The sequence below is a fragment of the Gorilla gorilla genome, chromosome 7 (genome assembly GCF_029281585.2).
Source record: "Gorilla gorilla gorilla isolate KB3781 chromosome 7, NHGRI_mGorGor1-v2.1_pri, whole genome shotgun sequence".
Taxonomy (NCBI): Eukaryota; Metazoa; Chordata; class Mammalia; order Primates; family Hominidae; genus Gorilla; species Gorilla gorilla.
Genome location: NC_073231.2, coordinates 17,086,889 through 17,110,613, shown reverse-complemented (window position 1 = coordinate 17,110,613; position 23,725 = coordinate 17,086,889). Strand labels below are relative to the sequence as shown.

At 42.8% G+C, this 23,725-nt stretch overlaps 1 protein-coding gene across 1 annotated transcript in view; it reads right to left on the bottom strand.

The window, feature by feature from the left end:
- The window catches only part of TRMT9B (tRNA methyltransferase 9B (putative)), a 77,372-nt gene extending 58,981 nt beyond the window's left edge, over positions 1-18,391 (bottom strand). Inside the window, exons 1-2 of the mRNA XM_063709067.1 lie at positions 18,279-18,391; positions 514-14,936 (exon numbers count right to left, since the gene is read on the bottom strand). The gene's annotated coding sequence lies outside the window, so the exon portion shown is untranslated. The remainder of the gene's footprint in view (positions 1-513; positions 14,937-18,278) is intronic.
- Between the last annotated feature and the right edge of the window lie 5,334 nt (positions 18,392-23,725).

The following is a 23,725-nucleotide window of genomic DNA, read 5'->3' as shown; positions in this document are numbered from 1 at the left end:
ACCTTAATCCATGGAATAGTATTAATATTGACAGCTGCATTAACCATCTCACACATCTGAATACATTGCAAGCCTCAAAAAAGGTCAGCACAGCCGGCTCATCTCTTTCACTGATGTAAATCTGTAGGACCGCCCAGAAGGCGTCTGCTCTAGATCTGAACAACGGAGTCCACGTTTATCAAGAGGCCCTGCACCAAGCCATGAAAGTGGATTGGAATCATGGAGCAATAAGAAGAGGAAGGCACCTGCCATAATGTGCTCTCTTCACTGTTAGGTTGGGATGGAGAATACTGAATACATGACAATGTAAAAGTTGGGCAAATGCTACTTTGAAAATAAGAGTGAATAAATGAGGAGAAATAGGCTTACATAAAAAACAGGACCAAAAGTTCACGGACAGTGAAGGAAGACACTGGTCTGTTTAATAATAACAGATGTCTACAAGCTAACGAAGTAAATTTGTTTTTTGTTTCATATATTTTTGTTCACAGAAGTGAAACACTTTGCACATACCTGGAAGAAAACCAAGTGGTATTGGTGTTATCACCAGGAGAGGGGCTAAAGGTTATTCAGCAATAATGAGGTCACCAAGGATCTCCAAAAGTTCTGCCTCGTTACGCATGGTTGGCCTTCTGTTTCTGAGTTCCACATGGGCCAATCTGAGCAACTGTGTATCAAACATATTTAAAATCAGAATCATGCCTGTAATTCCAGCATTTTGGGAAGCTGAGGTGGGAGGAGGGCTTGAGGTCAGTTTGAGACCAGCCTGGGCCACATAGCAAGACCATGTGGCCTACACATGGTCTACAAAAAAAAAAAAAATTAAAACATTAGCTGGGTGTGGTGGTGCAGGCCTGTAGTCCTAGCTACTTGGGAGGCTTAGGTGGGAGGATTCCTGGAGCCCAGGCACTTGAGGCTGCAATGAGCCATGATTGTACCAGTGCACTCTACACTCCAGCCTGCGGTATAGAGAGAGACTCAGTCTCTAAAAAAAGAAGAAAGAAACAATAAAAAGAGAATTTTTAAAAAAGAAAAAATATTAGGAAAAAATAAAAAATAATACAAATAAGAGATACATTATTACAACTACTTAGCACTTACATTGTATTAGGTTATTGCAAGTAATTTAGAGATGATTTAAAATAATGGGAGAATATACACAGGTTATATGCAAATACTATGCCCTTTTATATCACAGAGTTGGGCATCCACGAATTTTAGTACAGGGGTGTGGGGGTAGAGTGGGTCCTGGAACCAATCCCCTTTGGATGCAAAGGAGTGACTGGGTCCATATGTATACTTACATATATATACACAATACAAAAACATAGGAAGGTAGATTTACAGGCCTCTGTGAGCACAAAGGTAGCTAGCACTGCCCCAGAGACTAGGATGGATGGAAACCTGTGTAATCAAGAGACGGTGGGCCTTTCAGTATTTTTGTTTGTTTGTTTGTTTGTTTTTAGACACAGTTTCACTCTCTTGCCTAGGCTGGAGTGCAGTGGCGCAATCTCAGCTCACTGCAATCTCCACCTTCCAAGTGATTCTCCTGCCTCAGCCTCCCGAATAGCTAGAATTACAGGTGCATGCTACCACGCCCGGCCAATATTTTGTATTATTAGTAGAGATGGGGTTTCACCATGTTGATCAGGCTAGCCTCGAACTCCTGACCTCAGGTGATCCACCCGCCTTGCCCTCCCAAAGTGCTGGGATTACAGGCATGAGCCACCGCACCCAGCCCACTTTTCGGTTTTATATAAATATGTGTAAGAGCAGGCTTATGTGACCACTGCTGAAGGCCTGCAAATGTGTTGCTTCTCCATGGGGTGAGTCAGGCCAGGCCTGTGTAGATAATGAACAGCATGGCTCTCTACCCACCATACTTCACCTCTTCTAGTAACTGACCTTGTCAAACAGGACCACACCTCCTGTGAGAGGTAGGGGTGCACTCTCGCGACTCAGGGAGGGGCCTTCTGGACTGCCAGCTGCTCAGGCTGTCCCTCCCACCCTGAGGACTGATTCCTCCCAGAGTGGGGAGCTGAACCTGGAGTCCACGTGGCTGTCGGCTGACAGCTCATGCCTCCAAATGTCACTCTCTTAAGATTCCAGTTAACCTGATTGCATTCCACTAAAATGCAGACCTCCAATTAGAAAGCATTAAGGGATTTTGGTAATTTATTTAAAACTATGTAGCTCTTCACAACAAATATACCAGAAATTGCTAAAATGTCTGTCACTGGATAATGTCTGTTTATGAAAGGAGAAGTCTCCTTTTGCAGCAATTCCAACGAAACAACAAGCCTGAGGCTTTCTAGATTAAAGGGACGGAAACCAGGAAGATCCACCCGCTTCCTCACTCTTCTTGACCTCATCCCCATCACACAGGCCACATGCCCAGAAAGTCATTTACTCCTGTAGAACTTTATAGTCCCTTGAAATGTATGTCTTCTGTTACTTGAACAGTATTTCATTTAAAATAGCACTTTTGGCCAGGTGGTGGCTCATATCTGTAATCCCAGCACTTAAAGAGATCGAGATGGGTGGACTGCTTAAGCCCAGGAGTTTGAGACCAGCCTGGGCAACATGGTGAAATCCCATCTCTACTAAAAATGCAAGAATTAGCTGGGTGTGGTGGTGTGTGCCTGTAGTCCCAGCTGCTCAGGAGGCTGAGGTGAGAGCCCAGTAGGCGGAGGTTGCAGTGAGCCAAGATCGTGCCACTGCACTCCAGCCTGGGCAACAGAGCAAGAGCCTGTCTCAAAAAGTAAATAAGTAAACAAATTAGAAGACTGTTGTCTTTTTTAGCAGCTATATAATAAGGACCTTCAGCCTGTCCAAAGACATGGGAAAATTAAACTGTTAACAATGCTTCAAAACCCATTTGTTAAGCTTTGTCCCACTGACCACTTTCATACTGACCATCACTATATGCATAAAGATGTATTTAATACTCTCCTGACATTCTAAGTGGATGAGTAATTATAATTCTGCTATGGAAGTGACTACTCACTTAAAAAGAAAAATTGAAAACTCAGGAGGCTTTGCCATTGTTAAGGAGCTGCTTTAATTAGAAAGGATGCATTTAATTATCAGTTCATTGGTGGAGAAAAGCTAAAAACAATCTAATTGAAGAGGGTCTGAGTTGGTCATATGGTAACTGGAGAATGTCATCCTTTTTAATGTCAACTTTAACCCAAGAAAAATCTCTGGGGTAAACAAATCATCGTTGTCACCATCCCTGCCATTTCGTTATGGTCTGGTGAGGTTCAGTCTTCGTAGGGGAGCTATAGGATGGAGCAGTAGCTCAGAAAAGGATTTTTCTAGACCTATGGTCCCAAGGTCAAGTCTCAGCTGTGCCACTGTCTAGTCCTATGAAATACATTTGTTCCTAAAACCTTTGATGACTTTTTACCTATGCCTTTGTTCAACCCACTGGTATTTAACTTAACTGATCAAAGATTTCTGGACATTCTGCATATCTTTGGATGATATTTCAGAAAGAGAACAAATTCAGGAGATGACTTACCCAGGATCCTAAAGATATGTCTTGTTTGGACATGAAACTTGTAAAACATTTCTGCTTCTCAATTTGAATTTTGTGTACTGTTAAAAAATACCTAGAATGTCATTACCTATCCTTCCCACACCTTGGGAGTATTCACTGTCGGTGTCTGTAAGGAAGGTGAGTACTAGAGTACTACCTAGCCCTAAAATGCTTTTGGATTATAATCTCATAATGTAAACATGGAAAGGGACACTGTAAAATGGAAGCAAGGCAATAAGAATGTGGTAAAGCCTATTTTTTTGCTCCTCTGGGAAAACAAGGCCTGTAGACTTCCCCGCACCCAGCTCCTCAACAAACCCTACGAAGCTCAGGTCCCATCTTGAACAGGATGGTTCCCCTAACCCTATGTGCTAGAAATGAGGGTGCTCTGTGAGTTCCCACAGCATCCACTTCTTACTCTCATACATTGGATGGTATTCATGCTTGCCATCTCCTGTATTAATCAAAGAAGTCCCAGGCTAAATAAATGGGCACTGAACTAAAAATTTAGACCAATTTAAATAAATGCTGTGCCATATGGCTAAACAATAGAAATAGCTGTATTATCACGGAAATCTTTCCAACACATGCTTTTATGTCTACCTAAATAGTCTATAAGTAACACATTTTTTATTGGTAACATAGGAGCTAATTATGACAAAGTATTACAGAACAGCAATGTCTACCTTGTAAATAACACATCTTTATTGATAACATAGGGGTTATCAATAAAGATGACAAAGTATTATACAGTAGCAATGCTTTCCAGGGTTAACAAAGTGTCTGCATCCACACTAAATGGCACATGGCTGTATTTGTTTGGAGTATTTCTTCCCCCTGCCCCCACCCTGAGCACAGAGACAAGGTCTCACTCTGTCACCGAGGCTGGAGAGCAGTAGCTCCTGAGTAGCTGGGACCACAGGTATCGGCCACCATGCCAGGCTACTGTTTTTTTTACTTTCTGTAGAGATGGGGGGGTCTTACTATGTTGCCCAGGCTGGTCTTGAACTCCTGGGCTCAAGTGATCCTTCTACCTTGGTCTCCCAAAGTGCTCGGATTATAGGCGTACATCACCACGCCTGGCCATGGAGTGCTTCTTTTTTTTTTCTTTTTTTCTTTTTGAGACAGAGTCTTGCTCTGTCACCCAGGCTGGGGTGCAGTGGCACTATCTTGGCTCACTACTACTTCCGCCTCCCAGGTTCAAGTGGTTCTCCTGCCTCAGCCTCCCAAGTAGCTGGAACTACAGGTGCCCGCCACCACACCTGGCTGATTTTTGTATATTTAGTAGAGATGGGGTTTTGCCATGTTGCCCAGGCTGGTCTTGAACTACTGAGCTCATGCAATCTGCCTGCCTCAGTCTCCCCACATGCTGGGATTACAGGCGTGAGTCGCTGTGCCCCAGCCTGCCCCACCTTGCTGTCGGCTGCCACTTCTCACTCTCATTGTGCCTGTCTCCACAAGCTCCTCCACTTTCTAATTTCCTGCTTGTAGTCTACCTTGGGCTTAAAAAAAAAAAAAATCAGACAACTAAGCCTTTTGGGATCCTATCAAAAATATGAAGAAAAAGACTTTCGGGTCATCAGGCGGGTCAGCTTTGGATTAATGAGTTTGGTGACATCCTGTACTGACAGCTCACAGGCCACCTTGGTTCTGGATGGGGATCCGGATGCTGGGGGAAGGCTGGCCACACCATGTCTTCCGGCTAAGCCCTTGAGTAGTTGGCCTTCTGATTGCCAGCCTTCTACTTTTAAGCCAAATCTCCCTGCCACCATCTCTATGCTCTGTGTTCACTGTGATGCTAGCTCTGTTTCTTTCCAACTGAGCTCCTCAATAGCTTGGATTTTGTAGTTCCCTCCAGAGTCTCCGAATCCACACCTGCTTAATACCTACAAAAACCAATTCAGCCATATGGCTTGAATGTTTATATCACACACAGAGGCTTTTGGTTCTGAGTAAGTGCCACAATTATGAAAACTGCACTGAAGTAGGGAATAACACCAGTTGAAAGAATGGCCTCATTTGCAGGCAGCTTGCACTGTATTTTATAAGAATGTGTTTGACATTTTAAGCTTTCCTGTGGCAGCAAATTATACTTCTCCTAGTGGGAGGGGTTATTAAGTCTGTGACCAGAATAAACCAGACTGTTTCGGAAAATTTAATTTTTTCGGTTTTCATATTCCATTTTATGACTGTGTTTGTTTTTTCAGAGATAAGCCTGTGTGTAAGAAAACAGTCTTATCTCTGAACCAAGCACATGGCTCACACCTGTAATCCCAGCACTTTGGGAGGCCGAAGTGGGAGGATCATTTGAGGCCAGGAGTTTGAGACCAGCCTAGGCATCATAGTGACACCCCATCTTTACAAACAAACAAACAAAAACATTAGCCTGGTGTGGTGGCATGCTTATAGTCCAAGTTACTCAGGAGGATAAGGAGGGAAGATCACTTGAGCCCGGGAGTTTGAGGCTACAATGAGCTGTGATTGTGCCACTGCACTCCAGCCTGAGTGACAGAGAGAGACCCCGTCTCAAAAACAAACGAACAAGCAAAAACAAACAAAAAGCAGTCTATTATTTAGAGTTAAAAACTACAAATACTATTTTTTAACCTCAAGGAGTTCTATCATAAACTGCTTTAAAAGTAAAAAACAAATTAAATGGGAATACAGAACTCTGGCTCTAAATTTAAAATTACAAAATATATAAGACAAAGCATTCGACCTGAAGTTCCTGCGGCAGGATGGAAATGTTCTGGTAAGTGGCTATCAAACATTTCACAGAAGCTAGGAGGCCATCTATTCTGTAAAATACACAACTATTTTACTTATTGCCAAGAAAGATGAGGATGTATTATCAACTGTAGGATGTACCCCACGTCAATGATATTGAAATGTAAAATAATGTTTTTCAAAAAGATGAAATACAATATTTTTGAAAAATAGCTTTAAAATAACAAAACTAATGTCACAATAATGACACGAGCCTTTTTGAGTTTCCTTAGAAAAGCCAATATTCTACCTTGATCATAAAATCTCTGTTTTAGGGCATCCTAAATTGTTAGAAAATGAGAAGTTACACAGTTCATGTACGAGAAGACCAGAGTCAAAAACAAGTGAATGGATTACAAAACCAAAGCTGATGCGATTGGTGTCATTTATAAATATTTGGGAATCAACCAGTATGGAAACAGTATCACTAGTTTCTTGAGGAGCAAGGACTAGAACCCATATGGACTGATTCCACATGTCCACAGATCTATCATGCCACGCTGCAGTCTAGTTTAAATAAACAGAAAACAGGAGCTACTCAGGCACAGCTTAAATGAAAGTAGCCATTGCACAAGGTTTTAAAAAACTTGTATACATTTTTGTTTGTTTGAGACAGAGTCTTCTTCTGCTGCGCAGGCTGGAGTGCAGTGGTGCAATCATGGCTCATCACAGCATTGACCTCCAAGGCTCAAGCAATCCTCTCTGCTCAGCCTCCCGAGTAGCTAGAACTACAGGCACACTCCACCACCGCCAGGCTAATTTTTGTTTTTGTACAGACGGGGTTTCACCATGTTGCCCAGGCTGGCCTTGAATTCCTGGGCTCAAGCGATCTGCCTGGCTCTGCCTCCCAAAACACTAGGATTACGGGCATGAGCCACTGTGTCCTGTCAGTATACATGTGTTTTTCTGTTTTGTTTTGTCTTTGTGACAAAGTCTCACTCTGTCTCCCAGGCTGGAGTGCAGTGGCGCAATCTTGGCTCACTGCAACCTCTACCTCCCAGGTTCAAGCGATTCTCCTGCCTCAGCCTCCCGAGTAGCGGGGATTACAGACGCATGCCACCACACCAGGCTAATTTTTGAATTTTTAAAGTAGAGACGGTGTTTCACTATATTGGCCAGCTGGTCTCAAACTCCTGACCTCATGAACCGCCCACCTTGGCCTCCCAAAGTGCTGGGATTACAGGAGTGAGCCACCACGCCCAGCTGCCAGTATACATGGTTTAGTGATTACTATTTACCTGTAATAAAAAGCTCCATGTAAAAATATAACATAATTTTTCCTCCATTTTTTAGTTATTCAATTATTCTTGAATTTCCTGCTTTAATGGATAAATCATAATACTCAGCGGACTGGGAAGAATTCAAACCCCCAAATCATGTGGCTACAAGTTTTTAACTTGACAATTGAGTTGACAAGCCCTACCTCGTCTATAGCACAAACACAGCCACAGCGTGAAGTCAGTCAGCTGTTAGCTGCGCCAGTGGTAGGATTTCTAGTACGTTCTGCTTTTCAAAGATTCACTTTCATTCTAAAGTGGTATGCTACACATAAAACCATCAATCTGGCCAGGCGCAGTGGCTCATGCCTATAATCTCAGTACTTTGGGAGGGCGAGGTGGGCAGATCACTTGAGCTCAGGAGTCCCAGACCAGCCTGGACAACATAGCGAGACCCCGTCTCTACAAAAAATATAAAAATTAGCTGGGTGTAGTGGCACACACCTGTAGTCCCAGCTACTTGGGGGGCTGAGGTACGAGGATCGCTTGAACCCAGGAGGCAGAGGTTGCAATGAGCCAAGATCACACCACTGCACTCCAGCCTGGGTGATAGAGGGGAACCCTATCAAAAACAAAAAACAAAAAACAAACAAAAAAAAATTTTATGCCAGAACACATCATCTTAAGGAGAACAAAAATCTTCTGTATGCACATACTGCCAACACATTTTAAAAGGCTCACATTTTAACAAGTAGATAAACTATCAGACAAGAGATCATAAATTATTTTGGCTGACAAAAATCGTTAAAATTATCTAACTCAACATTCTGCATGTAGGTTTCTACACATAATGTATATGTATGGGTGTGTCTACACAGCTTTTTGAAGGGAATGGCATATGATGAAGCCCATTTTTCCATAGTTATGATGGTGTCCTAGCAAAGCAAGAATATCAAGGACTGCATTTCTGCCAACTCAATGCATAGCCCCAGGAGCTTCCTGCAGAGGAAAGCTAGCATGGAGAATCCAGTCCATGTATGTAGGACAAAACACTAATGGTAGAAGGTTGGAGAAACTTGTGGATGGTTGGCATTGCAGCTTCAGGGCTGGCATTCTCTCTGGTTTCAGGTGTGTCTGTTAATGGATTCTGTGGTCTCTGACCCAAGTCTTTAACCAATATGAAACTGGATGGCAAGGAAGTGGTCTGCTGAGAAGTCTGATTGAATATATTCTCCTCGCCTGCTAAAAGCCTGGGTGAAATGTCTGCACTGAAGGTGCAGTGTAGCTGATTAGATGTTTCCTCTGGGATTAAGGCAACAGAGCTGCTCTGTTTTGTTAATTCTCTTGACTTGGAGCTATGTAGCCTACCATTTGACCTGCCATCACTTGGATCCCTGAAGGTAACGTTTTCTTCTTTTTTTTTTTTTTTTTTTTTGAGATGGAGTCTCGCTCTGTCACCCAGGCTGGAGTGCAGTGGCGTGATCTCGGCTCACTGCAAGCTCCGCCTCCCGGGTTCATGCCATTCTCCTGCCTCAGCCTCCCAAGTAGCTGGGACTACAGGCGCCCACCACCACGCCCAGCTAATTTTGTGTATTTTTAGTAGAGACGGGGTTTCACTGTGTTAGCCAAGATGGTCTCCATCTCCTGACCTCATGATCCGCCCACCTCGGCCTCCCAAAGTGCTGGGATTACAGGCATGAGCCACCGTGCCCGGCCGAAGGTAATGTTTTCTACAACTCCTATGCTAGCATCAAGTGAGGGATTTCTTAACTTTAAAAAAAATATGATGTTTTTAAATTAAAATATTGCATTGGTGTGGTACTTGGGTTACAACTGATGAACCACTATTGATATTTATTATTAACTAACATTCATAGGCTGTATTAGGATTAATTCTTTGTATTAGACAGTTCTTTGTGTTTTGCCAAATGCACAATGTCACATATCCACCACTACCATATCACACAGAGTAGTTTTTTGTTTGTTTGTTTGTTTTGAGATGGAGTCTCACTCTGTCACCAGGCTGGAGTGCAGTGGCGCAATCTCGGCTCACTGCAACCTCCACTTCCCGGGTTCAAGCGATTCTCCTGCCTCAGCCACCGGAGTAGCTGGGACTACAAGCACGCACCACCACGCCCAGCTAATTTTTGTATTTTTAGTAGAGACAAGGTTTCACTACGTTGGCCAGGATGGTCTAGATCTCTTGACCTCGTGATCCACCCACTTTGGCCTCCCAAAGTGCGGGGATTATAGGTGTGAGCCACCGGGCCCGGCCTAGTTTTATTGCCCTACAAATCCCTGGTGTTTAACCTATTCTTCTCTTACCCCCACACTCAACCCATGGCAACCACTGATCTTTTTACAGTCTCTAGAGTTTTGCCTTTCCATATGTCAATTAGCTGGAATCACATAGCATTTAGGCTTCTTCACACTGGCTTCTTTTACTTAGTAATATGCATTTAGGGTTCCACCGTGTCTTTTTGTGACTTGAAAAATCATTTCTTTTTAATCACTAAATAATATTCCATTGTAAGGATATACTACAATTTCTTTATCCATTCACCTATTGAAGGACATCTTGGTTGCTTCCAGTTTTTGGCAATTAGGAACAAAGCGGCTACAGACATTTGTGTGCAGGTTTCTGTGTGGAGTTGCCTGTTCATTTTTCAGTCTTCACCGATACAGGTACAGTCCAAGGAGAGCAGGCCTGGGAACACTGTCGATTCTGGGCTGCCGTAAGATACTCCGTGGGCTCCATTTTTCTGAAGGCTCCTTAATACCTGTTTGGTTCTCAGCTACCATTTCTGATTGTCAGGTAGCTTCTGCAGATGTATTTTCTTAAGCTTGGTTACTACTAGTGACTGAAATGTAACTATTTCCCTTAAGGCTGCCACTAAAAATGAGATTTCCTCTGTTGACTCCTTAGAGTGCCAAAACTGGCTCAGAGAATTAAACAGGGGGAGCAATTCCCATATAGTAAATGCAGCAACTCCTTATTTGTCCCAGACGCATGGACATTACTTTCCAGGACTGCAAAGCTCCAGTGGAAATTGTGTTACTTAAAACTTCCAATGAAGAGTTGCAATTTGATGTCTCCACTTCCATAAAGGGATTGTCTGAATTGAGATCAGCTGCACGTATGTTCTTGACACTGGCATTCAGGTGTCTACTTCCACAGCCAAAGGAAGAATACTTTTCTGGGTACCTGGAAGCTCCCTATTCTGCTGTAGCCTGTCTCCTTTCATCTCAGCTTCCAAATCAAGAGAAGCAGATTAAGTATTCCTTTTCCGAAACCTTTGGGACCAGGCCAGGCATGGTGGCTCACGTTTGTAATCCCAGCACTTGGGGAAGCTGAGGTGGAAGGATCGCTTGAGCCTAGGAGTTCAAGACCAGCCTGGGCAAAGCAGACTTTTTGTGAGACCTAGTATACTCAAAAACTAAACAAAATTAGTTAGGTGTAGTGGCGTGAACCTGTAGTCCCAGCTACTTGGGCGGCTGAGGCAGGAGGGTCATTTGAGCCCAGGAGGTTGAGGTTCCAATGAGCCATGATGGTGCCAGTGCACTCCAGCCTGGGCAACAGAGCAAGACTCTGTCAAAAAAAAAAAAAAGAAAGGAAAAAGGAAAGGAGAGGAGAGGAAAATACAAATGCTTGGGACCAGAAGTGTTTCCAATTATGGCATATTTGCATGGACATAAACACAACATACATTTATGATTTATATACACATAGCTGAAGGTAATTTTATACAATCTTTTGAAATAATTGTATGCATGAAACAAAGTTTGGACTGCGTTTTGACCGCAATCTGTCAAGTGAAGTCAGGTGTGGGATTTTTCCACTTGTGGCATATCATATTAGTGCTCAAAAATTTTTGGATACTGGAGCATTTCAAATTTTGGATTTTCAGGTTAGGGATGCTCAACCTGTAGTTGTTAGACCTGTTCCCTTTCACCCAGGAAGTTCATGGTCCCCTGTGTTACAAAGATGTTCTTGGTCAAATGAAGAATTCTTTTTATTATTATTATTATACTTTAAGTTCTAGGGTACATGTGCACAACATGCAGGTTTGTTACATAGGTATACATGTGCCATGTTGGTTTGCTGCACCCATCAACTTGTCATTTACATTAGATATTTCTCCTAATGCTATCCCTCCCCCAGCCCCCGACCCCTGACAAGCCCCAGTGTGTGATGTTCTCCTTCCTGTGTCCAAGTGTTCTCATTGTTCAATTCCCACCTACGAATGAGAACATGTGGTGTTTGGTTTTCTGACCTTGTGAAAGTTTGCTGAGAATGATGGTTTCCAGCTTCATCCATGTCCCCACAAAGCACAGGAACTCATCCTTTTTTACGGCTGCATAGTGTTCCATGGTGTATATGTCACATGGAGAATTCTTTTGTTCAATCTCATGCTGGTTCTTTGTGCTACTGAAGGCCATCATTCACTTTGTTCAGATTCTGACGTTCTAGATGCTAGCCTTGTTCATTTAGAGACATACCTCTGTGGTAAATGCATCATGGTAGTTGTGACAGAAAAACTAGCTTCCTTTCTTGTATGGAGATGAAATTTAAGATCTCGGGTGCTTTTTTCAGCAGGTAGTTTGATTACCTGCTTCTTCTGATGAACCCTACAGAGGCATAGCTGGGCACCAATCTGATGCAGTACTATGCTGGAGAAACAGGATCAGAAATATCTTACAGAAGAAAAGAATGCTTTTCTTTTCCTTCCATTTTTAATTTCTTCATTTAAAAACCAATACTTGGGTACATACCTAAAAGAACTGAAAGCAGGGACTCTAAGAGATATCTGTACACTCACGTTCACGGCAGCATTATGCACAACAGGCAAAAGGTGGAGGCAAGCCATGTATCCAAACTGCAGCTGAATGGATAAGCATAATGTGGCGTAAACAATGGGATATTATTCAGCCTTAAAAAGAAAGGAGATTCTGATATACACTATAACATGGATGAACCTTGAAAATATTATACTACATGGAATAAATTAATCACAAAAGGACAAAAAACCTTTTTCTTTATAAATCACCCAGTCTCGGGTATGTCTTTATCAGCAGGGTGAAAACGGACTAATATACTATATAAGTGGAATCCCTTATTGATATTTTTAACAGCAACAAAAAGGTACTGTGAGGAGTAGGGATGGGGAGTTATGGTTTAATGGGTATGGAGTTCCACTTTGAGAAGATAAAAACGTTCTGGAGATGGATGGCAGCGATAGTTGCACAACAATGTGAAAATAAATGTCACTGAACTGTACACTCAAAAAACAGTTAAAATAGTACACTTCATTCTATGCAAAATACAAAATTCTATGCATATTTTATCACAATTTTTAAAAATCAATGTTGCAGTTAATGCAATCAAGCTATAATACTAGCATCTTAATCTTGAGTGACCATTAAGTCCTGGTCACCCCTAGGTTTGCTGAGGCAGTCTCCATTTATGCTTCTGTATTCAGGGCAATCACTAATCATTCCCTCTTCACTCTCAAAAGTGTCCTGGCTTGAACAATAAGTCATCTGATCACCCTAGATCTATTTCATAATTGTATTAAGTCATTGAATTACCATCTTTGTATGCAAATGTCTTAACATTGAGAATGTACCTGTATTTTTTTTAATTACTCTAATCATAAATTTGATGTCCCATGGAATGTTACAGGCTCTGATAAAATTTTAAAGGCTTCTGATTACTTTCTGAACACTGATTAGAGCACCAAGACCAGTCCTCATTTCTTATAAACACATTATTTCTCTAAACACTAAAACTCTCTAACATTTATCAAGCTCACCTACTTCACCAGCTCTGTGTTAAAGGGAACAGAGAAGACAAAGACACGGGCCCAGACAGTTGCTACTTCTTGCCTCTCTTGGCTACCTTTTTGTTGCTGTTAAAAATATCAACAAATATTCTTTGAAATCAGAAACATGTTCATGTTTCAATTACTTCCATCTTCCACCTCACCATGAGAGCATACACCACTTTCTCTTCGAGTAAGCTACTGTTCTGCACTTATAATAAAAGTACCATACTATCATAACCTTATTGTTATCCACTCCCTGGAAGAATATTTTCTCTCATTTTCCAACTCCAAATATCAGAGGTAAATATAACAAAATTTTGTTCAATAATCAAGACCATCCCTTGATGTACTAATGTAATTTGTGAGTGCAAATAAACTGGTAATTTATTGCTTAAAAATAGAAGAGATCCAATTATATCTACTTCAATAGTTTGGAAAAAAAGGAATCTGACAAGCACCAGGGTATGAAATAAGTAATTAAAATGAATTCAAGCACACTCTTATGCTATTCTCCAATAAACAAGTCATGTCTATTTCTGTAATCCTTAAAATGAGCATGCTGAAAGTTACAGGGGAGACAAAGATTCGGGAAAAACACAGATAATTCATCTAATGAAAGAACTAACAAGCCAGGTGCTATTATTTCTCTCTTAGCACATTACTTTCTTCCTTTGTATTGTGGTTCATTAAATGGGTAGACTATCTGTGGCTTTGAGAAGGAAAAATAATTTTTAAAAAATCATTTTCCTAATATTTTACCTTGATTATGAAATCAAACCTAAGGAACATTATTTCCATTCAATTAGTACCATATGCAGAGGCAGGCACTTGGTAATTTTTAGTTATTCATTTGCTTGATGCTTTTTCCAGCAATTTCAGCTGCAAAACGATAACATCCATCTGTTTGAAAAGGTAACTGGTTAGCAACTAGCTCCTTTAAAAAATTTTTACAACATATCCTCTTACCTTTCCAAAGTCAACCTCTACCAACTTTAAAAATAAATATTCTAGCCAAATCTCGGATGAAATATATTTTAGATATGTGTTAGGCATGATGGATTGTCACAGAACATTCACTCCTATCTCCTTCAAGTGTGCATCCCTCTACCTTTGAGGCTAGAAACCTATAAGCTGCATTTCCCAGAGTCCCTTGCAGCTAGGGTTCTGGGCACAGTGTTCCTCCAGGGAGATGAGCAGCATAAGAAGGAAAGTGGAGAGCATCTAAGGAAAACATTTGCTTTCTTGTTTTTGTTGTTGGTAGCAATGTTCAGTCACCAGCTTCCTAGTGTGGAGAGGCATTTTGCAGCTGCCTCTCTGATCAATGGAACACAGCCCAAAAGGTGCACCCTTGATGTTAGCAGTTCTAGTGGTGGTTCTGATTCCCAGCCCCCAGGCTGCAGCAATGACAGCAGCAACCCTGGGGGCCCATTAAGCTTGCTGCCTGGGAGCCAACGCATGAGGCTCAGGCCAGGTCCCCTCCTCTACTTTCAGCTGCAACCTTCATTCCAACCTTCTTGTGAGCATCTAATTCTCATATTCAACCCCTTCCTGCTCGAAATAGTTAGGATAGTTTCCATTATCTGTAACCTAACAGAGAAGAAAGAGAAGGTAGAAATGAGCACATTCGATACAGCAAAATGGGACGTAACACCCCAGAAGAACCATGGAAGTGGCAAAGGTTGTGCCTATTTGACATTCGCAGTTACACCTTTAAGAACAAGAAGTTCATAGGCTGCACCTTCCAGGACTACCCAAATCAGGACTAACAACCCTTTAGGGCTTAGGGTTGATGCCGAGACATATTAACAAAGGCTGGGAAATAATGATCGGGACCCCTAGAGAGAAAAGAAGGGAGGATAGGAGGGAACAGGGAAAGGCAAAGAAAATAAAAACACACATATGTGTGAAGACGACCATACACCAAACTCCTCAAGTGCCCTCCTCCCCCTACCACCTCATCATCATCTCTAAAAACAACCACAGGTTACTTCTTTAACCTAGCTGAGTCAAAGGCCTGTCTAGGGTGGAGGAGATGCAAGTGTGACAGCCTCTGGCTCCCAAAGGACACTGATTACTAAGAGTACAGCATATTCTATACTCTATGCTATAGGAGTATACTAGCAGTATATTCAGTATACCCAGATGGGGGATTAAACCAGTGACTCAAATACTCAGTTCTAGAGTCAATTAGGCAGCAACCTCTCTGCAGCCTCCAGGAGATGATATTTAGTCAACACACTCCTACTTCTTATTATAAACCCCTCTTTATGACTGCTCACAATGTGCCAACTGTGTACTCAGCATTTACACCTATTCATTTGCTCCCCACAGCCACCTGGGGAGGTGTCATTATCTCCATTTCACAGACAAGGAAATGGCTCAGAGCTGGGCTTTTTAATCCAGGTGATCTAGTTCAAACTCTTAAAATGTCTTCTTTGAGTGGTTAGAAGTTTCTCTGGATGAGAAGTGAGTATCCAAAATGAATGATGTTAACTCTTTTTGAAGATGTCTCAGCTAGGAGTTCTATGCAATGTACTTTCTTTACGGCATCAAAAGAAGTGAGTCACAAAAGCTGAAGGACATTTAAATGGCCATTTGGCATCACTCTTCAGTCTGTCCTTAAATGAATTCTCCAGTTATCTTAATGCTTTCATGCCATTCTTTTCAGAAGAATTCCTAATTTATCTACGAGTAAAAACATAAGATTGCACAGACAAGTGCTGACAGCCTAATTTCAATAATGCATTATACCAGGGGCTTAACTGCAATGAGAGCTTTCACTCAATTCCTGTTTAAAAATACAAATGAGAACAGTGACATGTAGTAAACAGAGGCATTTAATTGCATTTTGCTCTCAACATTATGAGCCTGTATAGTGCCAAATATGTCTTGCTTGTGTCTTCTTCAAAGCAATGATAGAGCATTCTTCATAAATGTGTTTCAAATTTTGGAGACTAGTTCTCTAAAGGAGCATATAAATTCTTTACAAGTGAAATGCATTTAAGCATCCACATATCCACCTATCAGAAATACTATAAGGTCTGGTCTCTTCTTTACAACCCTTGCAATCTCCAGTAAGATTTGGCTGTCAGAGATACACATACACAGAGATTTAAGATTTACTGGGAAGATCCCCACTCCCATTGACCTTCCAATTTAAGGCAGAGTTAACCATTCACACAGGGTATTCCCAATTTCACATCACTCTGGTAAGTAAAATTTTATTAAAACCTTTGAACTACCTTGGAACTTTATCCATATTAAGATATACATGCAAAAAGGCACATTTCCAAAGAACATCATTACGGTAATTTGAATCTTTCTAGAAACAAAATTTCTTTGGAGTTAGAAAAAGAGTGTATACAGAGCTCTCTTTTCAAATCTGATGAAATGCGTTAATAAAGCAGCAGTTCTTTGGCACAATTTCCTCAGTGACAAGATATGTCCCAACTTCTCAAGGTCTTCTTTAAATAAGTTATAGGTAACCAATGACCATCTGAGAGCCACTTCCATCCTCCCAAGTGATTTTCTTGCTATGAGCAACTCTAAGGCACCACTCACAACACTGGACAGTTCTTTACCCTGTATTCTCAGCCAGCCATCAAGGACAGAGAAAGTTCTAACTCTGCCTTCCCCAAACTTCAAACAAGTTAACCATTCGTTAGCTAAAAGATAAAGGCTTCCAAGGTGGGTGGATCATTTGAGGTCAGGAGTTCAAGACCAGCCTGGCCAACAAGGTGAAATCCCCCTCTCTACTAAAAACACAAAAAAATTAGCTGGGCATGGTGGTTTGCACCTGTAATCCCAGCTACTGGGGAGGCTGAGGCAGGAGAATCGGTTGAACTCGGGAGACGGAGGTTGTAGTGAGCCAAGATCGCACCACTGCACCCCAGCCTAGGCGATAGAGTGAGGCTCCATCTCAAACATAAACAAACAAACAAATAAATAATAAAAAATAGAAAAATAAAGGCTTCCATTTGCAGATGTCACATGAATAATAGCACTTTTAATTGCTGAAACAGGGTGAAATGCCAATGGTTAGCTGTAATATTACCAATAATCTTAACCTCAAAACAATATAGATATATTTTAGCTCTTTCTACACACTAAATTTTCAATGTACATTTAAATTCATGCCTACCACCTAACATAAAGCTCTGCAAGTAGACGTTTACAGCCTTATCTTCTTTCTACATAGAGCATTGTGGGCTCACATCATTTATCACAAAGAACCCAAGTACTATGAAAAGAATCAGCCGGGCCCGGTGGCTCACGCCTGTAATCCCAGCACTTTGGGAGGCCGAGGCAGGCGGATCACGAGGTCAGGAGTTCGAGACCAGCCTGACCAACATGGTGAAACCCCGTCTCTAGTAAAAATACAAAAATTAGCCAGGCATGGTGGCGGTTGCCTGTAATCCCAGCTACTCAGAAGACTGAGGCAGGGGAATTGCTTGAACCCGGGAGGCGGAGGTTGCAGTGAGCCGAGATCGTGCCATTGCACTCCAGCCTGGGTGACAGAGAGAGACTCCGTCAAACAACAACAACAAAAAACCCCACACATAGCAAGTAATATCATACAAATCCTTACCTTCCTATTTTGGCATTCCTTCTTAAACTGTATTTTCATCGTGAGCTTTGAAAACTTTCTGGCCTCAAGTTATCTTAGTTCTTTGCCTCTTACTAATTAAAGATCAGTTCCCCAGGGAAAGATACAAGTGCACTCCATGAAAAAATACGAATCCATTTTAACCTTTAAGGCACTAGACATGTCCTTTATCTCTGAATTCTGATTTATCCAATCTCACACCCAAAGCACATCCCGTAATCCCTTACTGCATGGCTGTCTCGCCTGTTTTGATCGTATCTAAGTTTGCAAGGTAAACAGCCACCCCGGGCTACTGGAAAGGCAGGGGACGAGCAGGAACTCACCCAGGCGGCCAGACCCGGGCGCGGGCTCCGGGGCACGCGCTAGACGACCTGTCGCGCCCCCTCCTCCATGCGGGCGGGCGCCGAGGCAGCGGATCTAGGGCGGAACAGAAGCTTCTCTCCGCTCCCCTATGCAGACCATTGTCAGTGCTCGGGTCGCCGGCGCTTTCTGCACGGTGTGGCGAATGGCAGCAGCTCTCCCGATGCGAGTAGTCACAGCGCTGTCCCGCAGCCAGGGGCAAAAGCTGCTTTTGCATCAGAGCCGAGGGCTGCACCAGGTGTAACTTCCACCCCTTGACCTATTTTAGAGCGTGAGGATGAAAGGAAGAGGAAAAAATAGACGGAGGGCGCGCGGGGGTGCGGGCGGCAGGGTGCGCGCGTGGCCGTGGGGGAGCGCGCGCGCGGGCCGGGGCTCGTGTCGGGGCTTCCAAAGAGAAGTTGCAGCGTGGCGCCCCCCGGCCTCCGGCGCCTGGGCCCGCTCGGGGGTGCTTCGCTAGCCCTTCGTCCCGCCGCGGCCGCAGGCCAGCTTGGCCCGCCCTACTCCGGCGCCCCGCGCGGGAAGCGCAGCTACCGAGGATCGGGGGCTTTGGGCTGGCCCCGCGACAGCCGTCGGGAGACCGCCCGCGGCCCCCGCCCCCGTCGCCGTCCCCGCCTCCCCGGGCCGCCTTCACCTTTCGGGAGGCGGCGCTCGGGCTCAGCTGTCCGGGAACCCAGGCCTGCGGCGCCTCCGGGCAGCGAAGGCGGGCTGGCGCGCGGCGGAGCCGGGGACTGTCGCCTCCCCGCCCCGTTCCCTGCAATCGCCCCGCCCGAACGTGCCCGGGAAGTGAGGCTGGGCCGCGCCCGCCCCGCCGGGGACAGGGTGACCTTCCGGCCTCCCGCCTTGCCCTTGTTGCCTGCCTCTCCCGGCGTGGCCCTTCCTGCGTAGGAGAAGACGCCCCGGCGGGCGCACCTGGTCGGCCCGCAGCGCATCAGCGCAGTACCTGGGGTGACGACGACGCTTGGCTTTAGCGCGGCTCTTCTCACTTAATTTTTTACAGCCCCGGACTTCGGCGGAAATGCCCCCTTGGGGTCGGTCCATTGGGATAACTGGAGATGGGGGGGTTAAGTAGGGTGCCACGGCTTAGACGCTCCAAATCATTCCACTACACAACACGCCTAATCTGTTGAGTTTTGCAAAACGAGCCCCATCAAAAAAGCATCCATCAGAAGGCGGGGTGGAACTTAGAAGTTTTTGCCCAAAACTGGACACAAACCTTTCCTCCCCCCATTGCTTCTGTGACAATAGCGTTAACTACTTTCTTCCAGGTCCCTAACGTAATAGTATCTTCAACCGCCCATTATTAAACAACTCCGTTATCATCAGGGATCTATGCACTTTAAAAATGCACGTTCTTAGTGACGAAAAATGAGCACATTTCGTAACCGCTCTGCCGCCCTTTGTATAGAGGTTCGTGCTCCTGATCCCCAGCGTAGGGGGCAGAGTTCATGTCGAGCTGTTTTTTCCAGTTCAGGTTATTTATGGGGACCCAACTACAGGTCTCACATAGACGCTGGTCTATAACAGGTTATTTGTGAGGACCCAACTACAGGTCTCACATAGACGCTGGTCTATTTCAGATGCTAAGAGGGCTAATGGAGATCAGCATATAGTTTCTGATTCTGGAATGGTTTTCTAGTGCCACAGTATATTGGGTGGGGTGGAGTGGGGGAAACCTTTGTTTGGGCTTCTCTTTATCGTCATGCCCTGGATAATCAGATTGACATTTTCTTTTTCTGTAAAGGCCTCACATCCAAAAAGAAAGAAAGAAAGAAAAAAAAAAAAAAAACCACGAGTCTGGTTTTACGTATTCTTGAGCTGAATGCCAGCTACAGAAATGCAACAGCTCATCCTTGCTTCCATTCACTGGAGCTACAACTACAATATGTCTTTGGACACAGAAGACGTATTGGATACTGTGATGTTCCTTGTCCTCTTCTAACAATGCATTAGGAGACAAAGCATACCTAAAGTATAGGATAGTGCCTGGCAAATAGTAGGACCTGGTAAATACTCGTCCAGTGATTGAAAGACTGTGATAAACAGGAAAGTAACCTAGCTTAACTTTTGTAGGAAAACATGAGGGAAATCAGTTATAGGTGACATCGTCAGGGAAGGCATCCTGGAAGTGGTGTCCAATGTCTGATTTAGATATAAAAAATTGGCTAAGGACTAGGTGAGGTGGCTCATGCCTGTTATTCCAGCAGTTTGGGAGGCTGAGGTGGGAGGATCGCTTGAGGCCAGGAGTTTGAGACCAGCTTGGGCAACATAGTGAAACCTCATTTCTGAAAGAAATACAAAACATTAGCTGGGCGTGGTGGTGCATGCCTATGATCCCAGCCATTCAGGAGGCTGAGGCAGGAGGGTCACTTGAGCCCAGAAGCTTGAAGTTGCAGTGAGCTGTGCTTGCACCACTGCATTCCAGCCTGGGTGACAGAGACCCTGTCTCAAAATAAATAAATAAATAAATAGAATTAACTAGGGAGTGGAAGTGAGAAAGTATATTTGATATGCTTTCAAGACATAATAGAGGCAGAGATTCTTAACCTTTTGTAGGTAATAGGCCCTATGAAAATGTTGATAGAAGCTTTGAAACCCCCTTATATAATAAACAAATGTAAAATATTTGCATATGTTTTCTGAAAGTTCACTGACTGGTTGAAGCAGACATGTAGAATCCCTAGAGACTTATGAACTATGACATGAGTTACCAACTTCTTTCTTGTTCGGAGGCAGGTAGAAAAATAAAGAGATTTTTCTAGTTGAGGCCATCATAAGCGGCATTTGAGTGACCACCAGTAGAATTTGGGTAATGGTTGTGGGAAAGGAAAGAAAAATGTATTGTAAAGAAAATTTGTACACTAGAGAAACATAGCTAGACTTTTAAACCATTTATGTTATTTTTGTACCTGAGAATTTCACTTTCACATCTCAGCAAAAAGGAGGAAGGGATAAAAAATGACTGTCAAAATATTGACAGTTGCTGATGCTGGATGTACACATGGGGGTTTATTGCATTATTTTCTCATTATTTGTGAGGTTTAACGTTTTTCGCTTTTTTAAAATTTCAGTGGATTTTTACTCTTGGTAGTCATAACCAATCCTATGGCATTTCCTAACTTGAGTTCTTAGAATGGAGATTTTTGTATATAAAAAAAGAAAGAAAGAAAAGAAAAAGAAAACAATACAAATAGGCCAGTGATGCCACACATAAGATTGTTATTAATAAGTAGTCTATGTAGAAACAATACGTTTTCTCTGAGGAAGAATTATAAAGTGTGTTGGCCACAGTCTCAACAGAAATTAGACAACTATGAAACGTTGAACACGTGTTTTTCTGGTTTTTTGTTTGTTAGTTTTTGAAACGGAGTCTTGCTCTGTCACCCAGGCTGGAGTGCAGTGGTGCGATCTCGGCTCACTGCAAGCTCCGCCTACCAGGTTCACGCCATTCTCCTGCCTCAGCCTCCCAAGTAGCTGGGACTACAGGCGCCTGCCACCATGCCCGGCTAAGTTTTTGTATTTTTAGTAGAGATGGGGTTTCACCGTGTTAGCCAGAATGGTCTCGATCTCCTGACCTCGTGATCCACCCGCTTTGGCCTCCCAAAGTGATGGGATTACAGGCGTGAGCCACCGTGCCCGGCCTTCTGTTTTTTTCTAATGTTACACTTAACTTCACTGTATGTTGCTTAGTTAACTAAGTTTCTTTATCATTACATTTTATTATTATATCATGCATATAATTTATATACTTATATATTATATATTCATATGCAAGGTAAATATATATGCAATATGAATATATATTCACATGTATTATATATTTTAATATATTTATATAATATAAATTATTGTATTATGTGTTATATACATACATATATTTATATATGACAGAATGTATTATATATATTGTATATACAGATGTTCCTTGAATTACGATGGTTCATTTACAATTTTTCAACTTTATGATGATTTGAAAGCAATGCATATTCACAAGAATTTATACTTCTAGAACTCATACAACCATTGTCTTTCATTTTTAGTACAGGATTCAAGAAATTACATGAGATATTCAACACTTTATTATAAAATAGGCTTTGTCTTAGATGGTTTTGCCCAATTGCAGGTTATTGTAAGTGTTCTGAGCACATTTTAAGGGTAAGCTAAACCAAGCTATCATGTTCAGTAGGTTAGGTGTGTTAAATGCATTTTACAACACTTTCCATTTACAATGGGTTTATTAGGATGTAACCCCCATCATAAGTCAAGGAGCAACAGTACTATATAATATTATTATGACCTTTCTCAGTTAACTCAGTTTCTTTATTAGTCAACTCCCTGGGTCTGGCATACACCTGTTAAGGCTGCAGATGGCCGGCCATGATTCCTTGAATGCCTGCCTTACTCACTGCCTCTTTCTGAGCAAGGCAGCCCCAATGCTTCCTTATACACAGGCTGCACACTTTCCAAATGTGACCAATTCAATCAACCAAAGGAGCTATCTAGCATGTCCTGTGGACTACAAGGCTGTTGCCTAGCAAAGCATGAAATTTCTCCAGCTTATGTAATAAATACTGCACACCTGAAGTCTCTTAAGTTATGGCGTTTAAGTAAGGAATTCACGTAAGTTCTTTTCCTAGAGATTTTGACCATTATTTTACTTATCCTCATTGGCTATCACAGTCCTTGGCACTTAGAACTCAATGCACATATCTGCATTAATATGCATGTGTTGCCATAAGCCTCAAAATGTGCTGCATGATGCTTATGTCACCATTTCATTCACTTCAGCCTTGACCATCTATTTTATTCAAGGACCTGGTCTAAGGTACTGGCTCTTAGCCATTGAGGGTGCTTACCTATTATTAGCTTAATGGAGACTTACCAAAAAAATTACTGTATTTTTACCCTCTTTTCTCCACCTTTCCAAGTCATCCCATTTTTTTTAGTGATTTTAGCTAGTTTAGCATGATAACATCTTGATGCATAAGGAAGTGGAATCATCACCAGGCTGAATGGTAGACCCGGGTGAGCTTAGCTTCAGATTGCAGGAAGAAAATGTGAGGTGTGTTCCAGTCTCCCAGACTGATCTTTAGGAGACTGGAGACAAAATATTCCAACAACAGGGATAGGCAAAGCTCAAGCTTTATGGCCTCATTGGTTTTAAAGGATTCCCCACAGTGACCCAGTCAGAATGGACTGAGAATCTAAGAGCTCACAGCTGTTTTTTAGTCAGCACATTTTAGAGACAGACATGCTAACGAAGAGCTGCCTTTGTCGTTTTGGGATGTTCACGGGCTGGAGTCCCAGTAGCCGTCTCCTAAATCCTAAACCCTTCAGTTCTTCAGCCATTTTGCTGCCAGAGAGTGTGTAGCTGCTGCCTTTATCCAAGGAACTGATATCTTCCACACCTGTG